This window comes from Rhipicephalus microplus, chromosome 7 (assembly GCF_043290135.1).
Source record: "Rhipicephalus microplus isolate Deutch F79 chromosome 7, USDA_Rmic, whole genome shotgun sequence".
Classification (NCBI taxonomy): domain Eukaryota; kingdom Metazoa; phylum Arthropoda; class Arachnida; order Ixodida; family Ixodidae; genus Rhipicephalus; species Rhipicephalus microplus.
The window spans coordinates 74,487,954-74,505,161 of record NC_134706.1 but is presented as its reverse complement, the minus strand read 5'-3'; the positions used below and the strand labels follow the sequence as shown (position 1 = coordinate 74,505,161).

The following is a 17,208-nucleotide window of genomic DNA, read 5'->3' as shown; positions in this document are numbered from 1 at the left end:
GTTCGTTATATATAGTAACCGTTGCTATGCGAAGCCTTCGGCAAAGAGCTGCATGCGCTGCATCGTTTCCCTTTGAAGCAAATCCTAACATTCATGTCCTATCATCACAATTCACAATCTCATGTTTCCATGAGTGCATTTGTATCCCATGCTATCGGAACGACCACGGCGGCTTAAAGGCCTTTTATGCGTCATTTGTGTTATTTCTACTACGGAACATAAGATGAGTATGCATGTGTTGTCACATGTCGTTCATGTTCGTCATGCACGCACGTCGTTGGATGCACATTTTTGTATGCATCGACATAATCACCTTACATAACCGCGGCCACATGCTACGTATGGAATATTGTACGTGCATACGTGAGGTGCATGAGCACTATATTATTCACATTATGACCCGATATTCATGTTGGCCATGCCGTAACTTTACAGCATAAATATTCAGATTCAATTTGAAAAAATGAAGCCACCGCGATAGCGCCAACGCCCTGCCACCTATATCACGCCGCTCATGACGAGACATTCATGTTGTTGCCTGTCATTCAAAGCTAAATATTCATTTCTATTAGTGCCAGTTCGCGTATATATAACAAGTTGTTGAAACGAACGGGCAAACACCAGTACAACGTCACGTAGCACGTGAAGTTATTACGAGCTGGCAGCTGACATATATATATATATATATATATATATATATATATTGTAATGAATTTGAGTAACGGACGCTCTGTTGGTAATGAAAAAGACGATGATGATCGGTGGCTGTAGTAGTAGCTCGTGTACGCCGCTCGCCATTAGCCAGACCTGCCTGATAAAGCACACTTTGCCAAGCTGCGTCTGAAACTTTCTCGACGTACAACACCTCTATTTTAAGTGGTGGAGGTGCGGGGTAGTCATCAACCTGGAACTTGGCAATCGGACGCTACCCTCACCGTTCACCATGACTGCTCCTGGCCCTTCTCAAGCTGCCTTACCAACGACAGTCTACTGTACTGGCGTGCCTCGGCAACGCGACCCAGCATTTTTTCGCGGCAACGACGAACAAGACGTCGAGGACTGGCTCGTCAAGTACGAAATCGTAAGCGCTTCCAGCAAGTGGAACGCCTGCGACCAGCTCACAAACGTGCGCTTTTACCTCGCTGATGTGGCCAGCCTCTGGCTCAAGAACCACGAAGGTGAATTCACCAACTGGTCCGCCTTCAAGACCACCATCGCCACGATCTTCGGTCGTCCCGCCGTGCGCCGGCTTCGCGCAGAACAGCGTCTCCGTAGTCGACTCCAGCGCAGGGACGAGACTTTTACAAGTTACATTGAAGATGTCTTGTCTCTTTGCAAGCTCGTCGATGAATCTCTAACCGAACGCGACAAAATCAAGCACATCATCGAAGGAGTTGACGATGATACCTTCCAGATGCTCGTCGCTAGGAATCCACAGACTGTCACCGATGTTGTACAGCTCTGTCAGGAGTACGGCGAGTTGCGGCCCTGCGTGTCTCGACGCGCAGGGCCGCTGATGATACGGCTGAGCTTTCCGCCCTCGTGCACGACGTCGCTGCTGATCACACCGTCTTATACCCCTGTCACACGGCCACCACCAAACCCCGTTGAACACCGTCAACGTAAATCTCCCCTAGAGGGTTCGACGGAGAAGGAGTTGTGGCAGTGACACACGGCAATGACAAGGTTGTAACAGTTGCCGCGAAGGGGCTCAGCGGGCACTGTTTGATTTTCAAGAAATTATTCTAATTTCATCCCTATTGATTTTTTTGTGAATCCTCGTTATGCGGATTTTACAAAAAAGCACTAATAAGTAGGTATGCGACTAACAAAGCATTAAAATAATGTCAAATGAAAACGCTTTGCTAAATGTAGCAATGCTGCTAGTGACGCTGGCAACATTGTGCTTTTAGTTGTTTTGTTGCCTGTGTACATGCCCGGTATGAAAGTTCTTATGCTTCCTTGCCTCGTGAGCGCACATTTTGTGTTCTTCAGCCATGAGTGACACAGCGGACGACGCGAAGAAGTGGTACGATATTGCGCTGGTAATGACGTTGATCGGCTGGTGCCGGCCGGCCCGACTCGCGAGGCACGGTGTGTGTAGGGCATCGGTGTTGAGAGTAAGTGAACTCTGGCGGGCGTAAATATATGTAAACAAACACGCGTTGTGAATGAGTACTACAACGAAAGAACGTTTAATATTGCTGAAACGTATTATTCTTTCACTGCGGCCACTTAGTGCTCAATATTTTTCTCTGACCTCTAGACTGCTGGGGACGAGAGTACCTCGTTTCGCTGCGAAGGGAGATCGTTGAACGTCCTTTGCGAAATGCTCCATTCACCTTCGTTTGCGTAAGGGTGGCCGTGTGACACCGACCGTATCTTCGTTGTCGTAAGGACGAGGGAGTTAAACGGTCTTCAGGGGTGCCCATGTGACAGGGGTGTTACTGACCCACATCAAGCAATTCCTTCGTGGAGAAGTTGCGCGTCAGCTTTCTCTTGTGGCCGAAGCATCCGCGCCAGTGACCTCGTTAGATCCACGTATACGAGTACCTCGTTTCGCTGCGAAGGGAGATCGTTGAACGTCGTTTGCGAAATGCTCCATTCACCTTCGTTTGCGTATGGGTGGCCGTGTGACACCGACCGTATCTTCGTTGTCGTAAGGACGAGGGAGTTAAACGGTCTTCACGGGTGCCCATGTGACAGGGGTATTACTGACCCACAGCAAGCAATTCCTTCGTGGAGAAGTTGCGCGTCAGCTTTCTCTTGTGGCCGAAGCATCCGCGCCAGTGACCTCGTTAGATCCACATATACGCCAGGTCATTGAGACACAGGTCACCCAGGCACTGCCTCCATCGCCATCGGTCCCTACGCCGCTGACCTACGCTGCCGTCGTTGCTAGACCCCCAGCCCCACCCGTCTCTGGCGCATACCGGGGCACCGGGTCCTCCTACCCTACGACGCTGCCTACATACACGGCACCCCATCCCGTTTCGCCCCCTGGACCTTGTGTCGTTAACTCATGGCGCACCTTGAATAATTGACCCATCTGTTTCGCATGCGGTTTCGTGGGACATATAGTACGCTACTGTCGCCGTCGCAACTTCCAGCCTCCAGACCATGGGAATTTGCAAATTACCAGGCTGCCCAGAATCCCCAGCGACCATCTCCTCCTATCACCGACTCATTATCCCCACGACGCCCTCTCGATTCTCGCCGGTCATTACCACCCCGTCGCCGATCTGTCTCCCCGATGCTTCGGCGCACGAGCCCCGCTCGAGAGGTAAACTGGCAGCCGCCGTTCCGGAGGCAAGAACAGCGTCGTCGTCGAACTTTCTAAGACCTCCTCTTTGTCCGACCAACGAAATTGATGTGCTGGTAGAAGGTGTTTCTGTACGTGCACTTGTCGACACAGGCGCTGTCGTTTCTGTAATTAGTGAAAAACTGTGTCGCGATTAGAGATAAGTTACAACGCCGCTTACGAATTTTGCTCTGCGTACAGCCACCTCTCATTTCATCGCGCCGACAGCTCAGTGCACAGCACGCGTTTTTATACAAGATGTTTGGTACGCCGTCAACTTTGTTGTTCTCCCACGTTCATCTTACGACGTCATACTAGGATGGGATTTGCTTTCTACCCACAAGGCCCTCGTCGACTGCGCTTGTGCTGAACTCACGTTGACGAATCCGTGCCTTGATATCGACCACCACCGTCCCTCGAAAGTGTTTGCCGCAGCTGACGTCCGCATCGCGCCATTGTCCGCCGTCCTAGTGCCTGTGTTTTCCCCTGCTGCCACCAACTCGACGCTCCTGTTCCAACCAACTATAACTAGTGTGCAACACCGAACCATCGTCCTCCCGTTTGCCGTCATCAACTTTTCCAATGGTTCGGCGGTACTTTATGCGTGCAACGTTTCTGCTTGTTCGTACATCCTGCTACGCGGCGAGTGTCTAGGAAGCCTCGAGAACTTAAATTGTATTTTCGAAGACCCGATCTATCCAGACAAGCCATTTTTATCGACTTGTGCTATTACACGCGCAACTGACGCTAATGAACCTATGGCTGTATTCCGCAAGTCCATTGATTGTGACCTCACACCTGGGCAGCAGGAACAGCTGATCAAGCTCCTATAGCGTTTTCGAGCCTCGTTTGACCAAAATCAGCCTTCCTTAGGTCGAGCGTCATCTGTTGTTCACCGTATAGATACCAGTTAAGAGACGCCATTACGGCAGCGTCCATATCGTGTGTCATACACCGAACGCCGTGACATCAATGAACAGGTTGACGACATGCTGACACGGGGCATAATTGAACCGTCAAGCAGTTCCTGGGCCTCTCCAGTTGTGTTGGTGAAGAAGAAGGACGGATCGATCAGGTTTTGCGTGGACTACCGACGTCTCAACCGAATCACGCGCAAGGATGTCTATCCGCTGCCACGCATTGACGATGCCCTGGACTGCCTACAGGGAGCCGAATTTTTGTCTTCTTTAGATCTGCGCTCTGGATACTGGCAGGTACTCATGGCAGAGGCCGATCGCGAAAAAGCAGATTTCATCACGCCCGACGGGCTTTACGAATTCACAGTCATGCCCTTCAGCCTCTGCAACGCGCCAGCTACTTTCGAGCGAATGATGGACTCTATCCTTCGAGACCTCAAATGGAACGTTTGCTTTTGTTATTTACATGACAATGTCGTCTTTGCAACTGATTTCGCAACCCATTTAACCCACCTCGAGAAAGTCCTCGCGTGTATTTCTGCCGCAGGGCTGCAACTGAATCTGAAGAAGTGCCATTTCGCTGCTCGAAAGCTTACGATCCTTGACCACGTGGTTTCAAAAGACGGAATTCTTCCTGACCCTGCCAAACTTACAGCCGTTTCAGCGTTTCCCAAACCGACCACCATGAAAGAGCTCCGAAGCTTCATAGCCCTTTGCTCTTACTTCCGGCGCTTCGTCTGCGATTTCGCGACGATCATCGCTCCTTTGACCAAGCTCCTCGGTGGCTCTAGAGACCTTTCAGCCTGGTCTGCCACCTGTGACGATTTTTTCAATGAACTGTGCCACCCCCTCACGTTGCCGCCTATTCTGCGACACTACGACCCATCGGCACCCACAGAGATCCACACCGAAGCTAGTGGTGTCGGGCTAGGCGCTATTCTTGCACAGCAGAAAGACGGCTTCCAAGAGTACGTGGCTGCCTACGCAAGCCGAACTCTTAGCAAAACAGAAATGAACTATTCCGCCATTGAAAAGGAATGCCTCGCCATTATTTTGGCGATAAAAAAATTTCAACCTCACGTGTACGGGCGCCCTTTTGACGTCGTGACTGACCACCACGCCTTCTGCTGGTTGTTGTCACTCAAGGATACAAGCGGTCGCCTCGCCCGATGGGCATTACGCCTCCAAGAATATAATATTTGCGTGGTCTATCGCTCCGGCCGGAAACATTCAGACGCAGACGCCGTATCCCGTTCGCCCCTACCCCCTGACCCGGACTGCTGCGAAAGTCTAACTTGTGATGCCACTGCCGTCACCATCGCCGACATGCCATATGAGCAACGCAAGGACCCTTGGGTTGCTTCGATTCTAGACATCCTGGCTGCGTAGACGGCTTCCCCCCCTTCTCACACGTTGCGTTGGCAAGTCGAGCACTTCACCACTTGTGACGACGTGCTGTACCGACGCAACTACGCACCCGGTGGACGTCAGTGGCTACTCGCGATTCCGCGTCATCTGCGATCCGAAATTTGTTCGACGTTTCATGACGACCCCTAATGTGGCCACGCAGGTTTCCTGAAGACTTGTTCTCGCATACGTATTCGATATTACTGGCGTGGCATGTACCGTTTTATACGACAATACATTCGGGCCTGCTCGACGTGCCAGAGACGAAAAACTCCCCCTTATCACGCCAGCGGTACCTTGTCACCCTTACCATGCCCATCCCGACCATTCGACCGCGTCGGCATCGATGTCTATGGTCCCCATCTCAACACTGCTGACGATAACCGCTGGATCATAGTTGCCGTCGACCATCTCACGCGGGATGCCGAAACTTCATCCCTTCCCTCGTCTACAGCGAAAGACGTTGCAACTTTCGTTCTTCACAACATGGTATTACATCATGGAGCACCTCGGGAGTTACTGAGCGATCGTGGTCACGTAATCTTGTCAGACGTCATCACAGCATTGCTGCGTGAGTGCCACGTCTTTCACCGCACTACAAGCGCCTATCATCCCCAGACCTATGGAATGACAGAGCACTTCAACCGCACCCTTGGTGACATGCTGTCTATGTATATCTCGTGAGACCACTCCAATTGGGACCGAGTGCTCCCGTTTATCACGTTCGCCTATAATACCGCCATTAAAAGCACTACTGGGTTCTCTCCTTTTTTCCTCCTTTACGGACGAGAACCTTCTTGCACTATGGACACCATTGTTTCGTACAAACCTGACTCCTCAGCGTCCACGACTTTGTCTCAAGCTGCTACATACACTGAAGAATGCCGCCAATTGGCAAGATCACTCACAACCAAAGACCAAGGACGTCAAAAGCACTACCATGACACATCAAATAACACTACTTCCTACGATCCAGGTTCACTCGTCTGGCTGCATATTCCTTCTGCTACACCTGGCCTTTCTACCAAGTTGGTTCCCAAGTATCACGGCCCATATCGTGTGCTACAAAAAACGTCACCAGTGAATTACCTCACTGAGCCACTGGAACCATCTTCTGACCAACGTCGTCGGGGCCAGGAAATTGTACACGTCTCGAGACTTAAGCCCTGCTACGACTCTCCCGTGTTTACTTGTTCATAGGTCGCCAGGATGGCTCCTTATTTCGCGGGGAATAATTGTAATGAATCTGAATAACGAACGCTCTGCTGGTAATGAAGAAGACGATGATGATCGATGGCACGCCGCTCGCCATTAGCCAGACTTGCCTGATAAAGCACATTTTGCCAAGCTGCGTCTGAACGTTTCTTGACGTACAACACCTATATATATATATATATATATATATATATATATATATATATATATATATGTATGTATGTATATTCTCACGCACAAGGAGGACCAGGACGTATACGGCTGAAGGGGCCGTTTATTTTGGTCGCGAAGAGAAGCGCCGGAGCGGCCAACAGGCTGACAACTGCAGTTTCGTCGTCGTCTTTCTTTCTCCAGCTTGGGGCAGCCAGCATGTTTACCTATCTTCGTTTTCTTCCCAGACATGCGCAACATAGCCTGTTGTCACGTGCTTAGCGGTGTTGAATGCGTACGTTATAAATGGTAGCACGTCATCCCAGTTCTTGTGGCCAGATGCCAAATACAGAGAGATCATGTTTACGATTTTGCGATTGGTGCGCTCCGTGAGCCCATTTGTTTGTGGATGGTATGGTGACGAGTGACGAAGGCGGGACTCACTCAATCGAAGCAGCTCTTCTACTATATCTGCCGTAAATTGTCGTCCACGATTACTGATGATCACGTGAGGTGGGCCATGTCGGAGGATAACGTGCTGCAGCAGGAACACAGAAACGTCGCTGGCAGTTGCGGTTGGTGTGGCGGCCGTCTCGCAGTAACGCGTGAGGTAATCGACGCATACAATTATCCAGCGATTGCCCTTAGCCGACTTTGAAAAAGGGCCCACGAGGTCAATGCCCACTTGTTGGAAAGGTGTGCTTGGAGGTGGCAAGAACTGTAGAAAACCAGCCGGAGCAGTAAATGGGCGTTTGTGGCGTTGACACTGCGTGCAGCTGGCCACTTACACCTCTAATGATTGTCGCATTCCCGGCCAATAAAAGCGTTCCTTAGCACGGTAAAGCGTCCGCGCAGAACCTAAATGTCCGGACGTGGGATCGTCGTGCATAGCACTTAAAATCGCTGTCCGAAGGCTTTCCGACACTACCAGGAGCAAACGTGCGCCAGTGCTGGAAAAGTTCTTCTTATACAGGAGTCCATCGCGTACACAGAAATGGCATGCCGTAGGAGCTGTGCAGAGCGATCATAGCATGGTGTCTTTTCGCTGTTCATCTTTGAAACTACTGAGGTCAGGAAACTTTGGTGACAAAGAAGCTACGAGGTGGTCGAGGTCATCGGCGTCACACTCTGTAGAGCTTAGTGGCATGCGCGAAAGGCAATCTGCGCCGGCGTGTCGTCGACCACTATTGTACGAGACTATAAAGTTATACTCTTGGAGCCGAAGTGCCCAGCGCGCTAGGCGGCCGCAAGGGTCCCGAAGGTTGACGAGCCAACACAATGAGTGGTGGTCGGTGATGACTGTAAAGGGGCGTCCATATAGGTAAGACTGAAACCGCTGAATCGCAAATACTGTCACGGGGTCGTGACGTGGCCGAAGACAGGAGACTTCGTGTTGGGGTTTAACTGTTTATTTGGGCGAACCTGTGCCCGGTAAACGGAAAGTCCAATTACAGCAGCAGTCTCGCACAGATAGCAGTCTCGGACTGATAGCGGCGAACGGAGCGTCGGCCTTCGATCAACAACTGACAAGCGGCGAAGCGCGTCGGCATTTATACTCTTGCCGTCGAATGTTCTAGCGTTGTCGCTGGCGCGGGCGTAGCTTCCAGAACAATCTGTACCGTTCGCACAGTGGGCGTGATCTTATCGAAATGATCCACTACAGTCCGGAACCTTCTAGAAAACTGCAGGCGCGGTTTGCGCTAAGAATCGTGTGCTGTTTTGGGACGATAACAAAAACTTGGGAAATGGAACGTGGCATTGCCCCCCTCTGAAAAGGCATCGTCCCGATGCTTTAACTAAAGATGGAAGTACAACAATAATGCAAGAAAGTACAATGAATAAATTCCGATACAACAAAAAAAAACACTGGTTCAGTTTGTTAACGCGCATGAAACGGCTTGAGGCGCGCGACATGGACGACTTCAGGTCGCGATCGGCGTCGTTGAGAGTTCGTGATGCCGTCGGGGACAACCTCGTAATCAAGTGGGCCGAGACGTCGAACCACCTTGTACGGTCCGAAGTACCGTCGCAGAAGCTTTTCACTTAGTCCACGTCGGCGTATCGGCGTCCACACCCAAACACGATCACCGGGCTGGTATTCCACGAAGCGTCGTCGAAGGTTGTAACGGTGGCTGTCTATCATCTGTTGATTCTTGATACGGAGACGCGCAAGTTGTCGGGCTTCTTCGGCTCGTTGAAGGTACTCGCTCACATCGAGGTTTTCTTCGTCGGTGACGTTGGGTAACATGGCATCGAGCGTCGTTGCCGGGCTCTTTCCGTAGACCAATTTGTATGGAGATATCTGCGTCGTCTCCTGCACGGCCGTGTTGTAGGCGAAGGTCACATACGGAAGAATGGCGTCCCACGTCTTGTGTTCGACATCGACGTACATTGACAGCATGTCGGCGATCGTCTTGTTAAGCCGCTCGGTGAGGCCGTTGGTCTGTGGGTGGTACGCTGTCGTCCGGCGGTGGTTTGTTTGGCTGTATGCCAAGATCGCTTGAGTTAAGTCGGCAGTGAATGCCGTTCCTCTGTCGGTGATAAAGACCTCCGGGGCGCCGTGACGTAGGACGATATTTTCGACGAAGAACTTAGCTACCTCGGATGCACTGCCTTTTGGCAGGGCTTTTGTTTCGGCGTAGCGGGTGAGGTAGTCGGTAGCTACCACGATCCACTTGTTTCCGAAAGCCGACGTCGGGAACGGCCCCAGTAGGTCCATACCAATCTGCTGGAAAGGTCGGCAAGGTGGATCAATTGGCTGCAGAAGTCCCGCTGTCCTTGTTGGCGGTGTCTTGCGTCGCTGACAGTCCCGGCATGTTCTCACATAACGGGTGACGTCGGTGGTAAGACGTGGCCAGTAGTACCTTTCTTGTATCCTCGCGAGCGTGCGAGAAACACCGAGGTGCCCTTCCGTCGGATCGTCGTGCAGGGCCTGCAGGAGTTCTGGTCGCAGAGCTGAAGGCACCACAAGGAGGTACTTAGCTCGAAGCGGTGAAAAGTTTTTCTTTTGTAGAAGACCGTTCCGTAGAAAGAACGACGCAAGTGCGCGCTTGAATACCTTCGGGACTTCGGCGGTCCTGCCTTCGAGGTATTCTATTAGGGCCTTAAGTTCCGGGTCGGCCCTCTGTCGTTCAGCGAAGTCGTCGGTAGTTATCGTTCCTAAGAAGTAGTCGTCATCCGGGTCGTCGGGTAGCGGTTGGTCGACAGGCGCACGAGAGAGACAGTCGGCGTCGGAGTGTTTTTTGCCAGACTTGTAAATGACAGTAATGTCATATTCTTGAAGTCTCAGGCTCCATCGTGCGAGGCGACCTGAAGGGTCCTTCAAGGTGGCTAGCCAACACAATGCGTGGTGGTCGCTCACAACTTTGAAGGGCCTGCCGTAGAGGTAGGGGCGAAATTTCGACGTAGCCCAGATGATGGCGAGGCACTCCTTTTCTGTTGTGGAATAATTTGCTTCTGCTTTGGATAGCGATCGGCTGGCGTAACTAATAACCCTTTCAAGTCCGTCAGCCCTCTGCACAAGAACGGCGCCAAGACCTACGCTGCTTGCGTCAGTATGTATTTCTGTCTCGGCGAATTCGTCGAAATGGGCAAGTAACGGAGGCGTCTGAAGGCGATGTTTTAGCTCCTGGAAAGCGTGTTCCTGCGGCGTTTCCCACTTAAACTCCACGTCGGCCTTGGTAAGGTTAGTGAGAGGATCGGCGATGCGGGCGAAGTTTTTCACGAACCGCCTATAATAGGCACACAGGCCCAGAAATCGGCGCACTGCTTTCTTGTCAGTGGGCGGCGGGAAGTCGGCGATGGCAGCTGTTTTCCGTGGATCGGGACGAACTCCAGACTTGCTGATAACGTGCCCCAGGAACAAGAGCTCCTCATACGCAAATCTGCACTTTTCTGGCTTCAGTGTGAGTCCGGAAGTCTTGATTGCTTGAAGTACAGCTTCAAGGCGCCGAAGATGCTCGTCGAAACTCGAGGAAAACACGACGACGTCGTCCAAGTACACAAGGCAAGTCTGCCACTTCAATCCTGCCAGTACTGTATCCATAACGCGTTGAAAAGTTGCAGGCGCTGAGCAAAGGCCGAAGGGCATCACCTTAAACTCGAAGAGGCCGTCCGGTGTTATAAACGCCGTCTTCTCTCGGTCTCTTTCGTCGACTTCGATTTGCCAATAGCCAGTCTTGAGGTCCATTGACGAAAAGTACTTGGCGTTATGGAGCCGATCAAGTGCGTCGTCTATTCGTGGGAGAGGATACACGTCCTTTCTTGTGATTTTGTTCAGGCGGCGATAATCGACGCAGAAACGTAGGGTCCCATCCTTTTTCTTCACTAACACCACGGGGGATGCCCATGGACTCTTGGACGGCTGGATAATGTCATCCCGCAGCATTTCATCAACTTGTCTCTTCATGGCCTCACGTTCTCGCGTCGAAACCCTGTACGGACTCTGACGGAGTGGTCTGGCATTTTCTTCGGTTATGATGCGATGATTCGTGATTGGGGTCTGCCGAATTTTCGATGACGACGAAAAGCAATCTTCGTATTGCAGGAGCAGGGCCTTGAGCTGTTCTTGCTTATCGTTCGGAAGTTTGGGATTGACGTCGAAAGCTATAGGAGGGGCTTGGTTCCTCTGAGCAGGTTCCGCAGAATCGGCGAGGGCGAAAGCACTGGTGGCTTCGACAATTTCTTCGATGTATGCGACCGTTGTTCCTTTGTTCACATGTTTGTACTCATTGCTGAAATTCGTGAGCATAACCGTTGCTTTGCCTCCCCGCAGCTCTGCAATTCCTCTTGCGACGCAAATATTTCGGGTGACCAACAGATGCTGACTGCCTTCAACGACGCCTTCCAAGTCAGGTGATTTAGGAGCGCCGACTGAAATAATGACGCTTGAGCGAGGCGGAATGGTGACTTGTTCTTCCAGCACATTCAAGGCATGGTGTCCTGACGGCGTGCGCGGCGGTAGTGCTTCTTCTGTGGATAACGTTATCGACTTTGTTTTAGGTTGATAACAGCACCATGGAGGCATAAGAAATCCATGCCAAGGATGACATCTCTCGAGCAACGCTGTAGGACTACGAAGTCTGTAGGATAAATACGGCCGTTAATGGTGACTCTCGCTGTGCAGATTCCTGCAGGCGTTACGAGATGACCTCCGGCTGTGCGGATTTCAGGGCCTTTCCAAGCTGTCCTAACTTTCTTTAACTTCGCGGCGAACGACCCACTGATGACAGAATAGTCGGCTCCAGTATCGACGAGAGCGGTCACACTGTGGCCGTCGATAAGAACGTCGAGGTCGCTAGTTCGCCGTCTCGCATTACAGTTAGGGCGTGGCGTCGGGTCACGGCTGCGTCGGCTTGTTCAGCTGCTTCCATGTTGCGTCGTCAGGCCACCTTCGGTAAGTGAGCTTTCACCGTCAGGGCTTTGCCTGTTTGGCGTTGTGTTCGGAAAGCTCCGTCGCGGCGTCGTCGTCGTCGGAGGATCTTCGGTAGTTCGTCGCACAGCAACCGCACCTCCACCGGTTGCTGCCCTTAGTTTCCCGGATACGGGCTAGGAGACCGGCCCCGCGTTGGGCCAGAGTACTGCCGGTGGTGCGGTGACGTGCGGCGGCTGGGCGACGGGGAACGCGAAGGGCTTCGTGGTGTCCACCGAGTTCCTGTCAGGTAGTCGGCGATGTCACGTGGTCGTTCTCCTGGCTGTGGACGCGGTGCATTGACGGCGAAGCCACGCAGTCCCATCTGTCGGTACTGGCAACGGCGGTATGTGTGTCCGGCCTCGCCGCAGTGGTAGCAGAGCGGGCGATGGTCAGGGGTGCGCCAGACGTCAGTCTTCCTCGGTGCACTGCGCTGGGCCGCTGGCGAACGGTATGAAGTCGGTGGGGGTGGTGGCGGCGGGTGCGTCTGTCGACGGAAGTGCGATGGGGCGGCGTTTTGGCGTGGACGGGGAGGAGCGTTGTGGCGCAGTGCAGCGGCGTAGCTCATAGCTTCCGGCTCGGGCAGCGGTGCGTGGGGAACTTGAAGCGATTGCCGAACTTCTTCTCGTACAATGTCGGCGATCGAATCCACTTGAGGGTGCGCCGAAGGCAACAGTTTGCGCAGCTCTTCCCGCACGATCACTCGGATCGTTTCACGCAGGTTTTCAGAGTCACTGGTTTGAGCAGCAGCGCATTCTGGAATCAGGCGACGATTATACTGTCTGGTGCGCATGTCAAGGGTTTTTTCGATGGTGGTCGCCTCGGATACAAATTCTTGGACGGTGTTTGGTGGATTTCTCATTAGTCCCGCGAAGAGCTCCTGTTTGACCCCTCGCATGAGGAAACGAACTTTCTTCTCCTCAGGCATGTCTGGGTCAGCGTGACGAAATAGGCGGGTCATCTCCTCTGTGAAAATTCCAACCTTCTCATTTGGAAGCTGAACCCGGGTCTCTAGTTGAGCAGCGGCCCTTTCTTTGCGAGCGACGCTCGCGAACGTTTGCAGAAATGCGCCGCAGAAGACATCCCACGTTCGGAGCGTGGACTCATGATTCTCTAGCCAGGTCCTTGCGGTGTCTTCCAGGTAGAAGTACACACGACGGAGCTTTTCTTCGTTGTCCCAGTGGTTGAGGGCGGCCACACGGTCGTATGTTTCCAGCCAGGTCTCCGGGTCTTCGAACGATGACCCATGGAAAATTGGTGGTTCCCTGGGTTGATGCATGACCATCGTGGGCTGGGATGCGGCGGTTGTCATTGTCGCTGCAGTCGCAGTCATGGCCTTGGTCTTCCGCGTTTTGTCTTCTAGAAGCCCGTACTCCGGTGGTAGCCCTTGCTGTCGGCGGCTTGTTCGCTGCTCCTGGTTGGCGTCGGTGTCTTCTCCGCGACGTGGGCTGGGTTCACGGCTTGACGGGGGCGTCCGGTACATGAACGAAGCAGCACCTCCACCAGATGTCACGGGGTCGTGACGTGGCCGAAGACAGGAGACTTCGTGTTGGGGTTTAACTGTTTATTTGGGCGAACCTGTGCCCGGTAAACGGAAAGTCCAATTACAGCAGCAGTCTCGCACAGATAGCAGTCTCGGACTGATAGCGGCGAACGGAGCGTCGGCCTTCGATCAACAACTGACAAGCGGCGAAGCGCGTCGGCATTTATACTCTTGCCGTCGAATGTTCTAGCCTTATCGCTGGCGGGGGCGTAGCTTCCAGAACAATCTGTACCGTTCGCACAGTGGGCGTGATCTTATCGAAATGATCCACTACAGTCCGGAACCTTCTAGAAAACTGCAGGCGCGGTTTGCGCTAAGAATCGTGTGGTGTTTTGGGACGATAACAAAAACTTGGGAATTGGAACGTGGCAATACTACCGCGAGGCATTCTTATTCTGTGAAAGTGTAATGCTGCTCGGGCCTACTCAAGGAACGACTTGCGTATGCGATCACGTGCTCGCGGTTACCATAATGTTGAACTAGGATGGCACCGATTCCTATGCCGCTGGCATCCGTGTGCAGTTCTGTTGGAGCTGATGGATTGAAGTGTTGTAGAACAGGCCGCGACGTCAGGAGGAACTTCAGTTGACGAAAAGAGGAGTCGCACTCCGGAGTCCACTCGAAGGGAGTATTCTTCCGTAGCAAACATGTCAGCGGACACGCGACATCGGCAAATTTAGGTATAAAGCGGCGACAATATAAGTCAAGCCCTAGAAAACTGCGGAGCTCCTTAACAGAGCGCGGCGCTCTGAACGTTTCAACGGCTGCTGTCTTCTGGGGATCTGGACGGATTCCATCCTGATCGACTACGTGTCCGAGAACAAGGGTTTGTCGGTCTCCAAAGTGGCATTTCTTTGAGTTAGGAACAACACTCCAAAAAAAAAAAGGGAGCGAGAATGGAGAAACGGGCTCCGTTCCTCCTTCGGCGCAGCGACTTCCTCCCTTTCGGGCGCTTTACCCGTCGCGCCCTCTCGCGGCAAGGACCAAAGAAGCAACTTTCCTCCTTCAGCGTTCAAGTTTCTCCTCAATCACGGGGGTCTTGCTCGCGCGAATACGCACGCCAAGCCTATAGCCGGCCGCGGCCAGTCGCGAGCGATTGCTTTTACCTAAGATTGTTGTAAGCAATGCAGGAGTGACGTTTTCTTTTGTTTCATTAGTGTAGAGTAAAAGCCTCTCTTTTTTTATCGTCAGGCACTCGCACGATGCTCCGCACACTTCCATGTGTGTCTCGTGTTGTTTCATACAACCGATTTGTCACGAATACAAGGAGCTCTGCTTCCCAAGCAGTCTTGTTTTATCGATTACCTTAGAGTGTAAAAAAATAATGATTTTTGCGGTGTCGACATACTTGGTAAGCCAACGCATTTTTAGTTTCGCACGGCACCAACAGCACTCGTGAATTCAACGAGGCGCGTGAAAAAGCATCACACTCAATTTTTCATCATACTAGGAAACCTGATACCACTGTACACTCCATGCGTGAAAGTACGATCATATACAATTGATAGAGGTATACGTGCCACTACCGCCATATAGATGTTCTTTGCAGTTTACCCCCATTCGAATACGGCCGCCGTGACCGGAAGTCGAACCTGCGTCCTCCAGCATACTGACACGACACCCAATAAGGCTACGCTACCACGGCAGGTGAAAGCACAAAGGGAAACAGGCTGCGAAGTTTCACCGAGTGTTTATTCGCCAGGCTAGGTTACAACCACCAGGAACTTTTTAAACATCATCATAACTAAACTTTTGTGAAAAGTGAACCAATGACTTCTGTAGGTTAAACCAAATTCTGAATCGCATTCGTTTTGAATTGCCCATGCCAGCACTGAGAAGTAGGAAGGAATTATGCACGCGTGCAGTATGCCTTTCTCGTCCATGATTCTCCTTTGTCGTGAGAAACTCAACACAAAATGCACTTCTAGTAACAGCTGTGCACAGCAAGTAAGTACTAACGCTCACTCACCTTTGTGAAAAGAGTATTCCGAATCCAGAGTAATAACCACCACAGCCGCAGCGCTAACAATAAAATTGTGGCACGCACATGATTGCCAGTTGACTCGCGAGGCGAATCACGAGAGGAATCTGAAGCAGAAATGTATGCAGACACAACATTATATAAATTTATAGTAAGCTTGCGCTCTGCAGCGATAGTTCCTCCACTCAAGTATTAGAGCTGCTGCGACGCCAACAGCCACTGTCATAGCTCACGAAAAAATACCGTCGGATGCGAGGTCATCGCTTATTTCTCTCGCAAGACCCGCGTTGTAACGTACGTATACACTGCTAGGACGGTCGTTACCGCATCAAAAACCTTGTCATTGAAGGGCTAGTGGTGTACTGTATCCATAGCTAACGGTCACACTTGTGGTACGCACGTAAAAAGAATATAAGCAAACGCTAAGACGAAGCAACTAAATGAGGTCGACGTGATTACAGAACACCTACCACGACGGAGACCAAGTTCGGTCTGCATGCTGCGCCCTCTCCAAGTAACAAGAAGAAAAAGAAACGTGACCTCCGAAATGGCTAACGCGCGGCAAGTGTTTGCACTCTCGAAGGCTTCAAGAAAAAAAAAGTAACTGTGGCAGTGGTCAACAGATGGCGCAGCGTTCGGAATGCCGTGGGCAACTATGCAAGGCTTGGAGGTATCCGCTTTCGTGAAAACCTGATAAGCTCTAGTAATTATTCCGTTCATTATTGTGCAACCATTGATAAACTTGCGTTTGTCTTAGCATCAGAAACAATATATTTACGTGTGCGCATGTTGTAGTATTGATACTAAACGTAAAAAAAGTGTAAGAAAACCTACTTGTAACCTGTGCCACTATGGTCAGTCGAAATTCATCGCTATATAAGCTGGCGCGCCTTCATAGTATGGTGTGAGTAAACACGTCGTAGTGTGATTCGTTGCTGTGAGTGGTTTATTGTGCTCTTGTTGCGTACTTGTTAGCGTATATGATGCGTATATTTGTTGCGTGCTATATGTGCAGTATGTGTCATGTGTAGTTATATGAATTGCACCAGCGCATATTTAGGCTTCCGGTGCCAGTAACAGTAATCCTCTATGGGCTGTGACGTAAGTAATCCGTAATGGGCTGAGGCGTAAACAATCCGCAAGGGAGCCGTGAAAGTGGGTATGACAACGTACGTCGCGGCAGGCAACTTTTTTTAAAAATTTTGTTCAGTCCCTTTAGATGGCGCTAGCTACCACCTACTTCACGGTTATGACGCTCTCACACCTCCAGCTTATATAACGTTG

General features: G+C 51.5%; 1 protein-coding gene across 1 annotated transcript in view; it reads right to left on the bottom strand.

Moving 5' to 3' along the window:
• The window catches only part of LOC119182254 (uncharacterized), a 234,972-nt gene that overhangs the window by 214,389 nt on the left and 3,375 nt on the right, over positions 1-17,208 (bottom strand).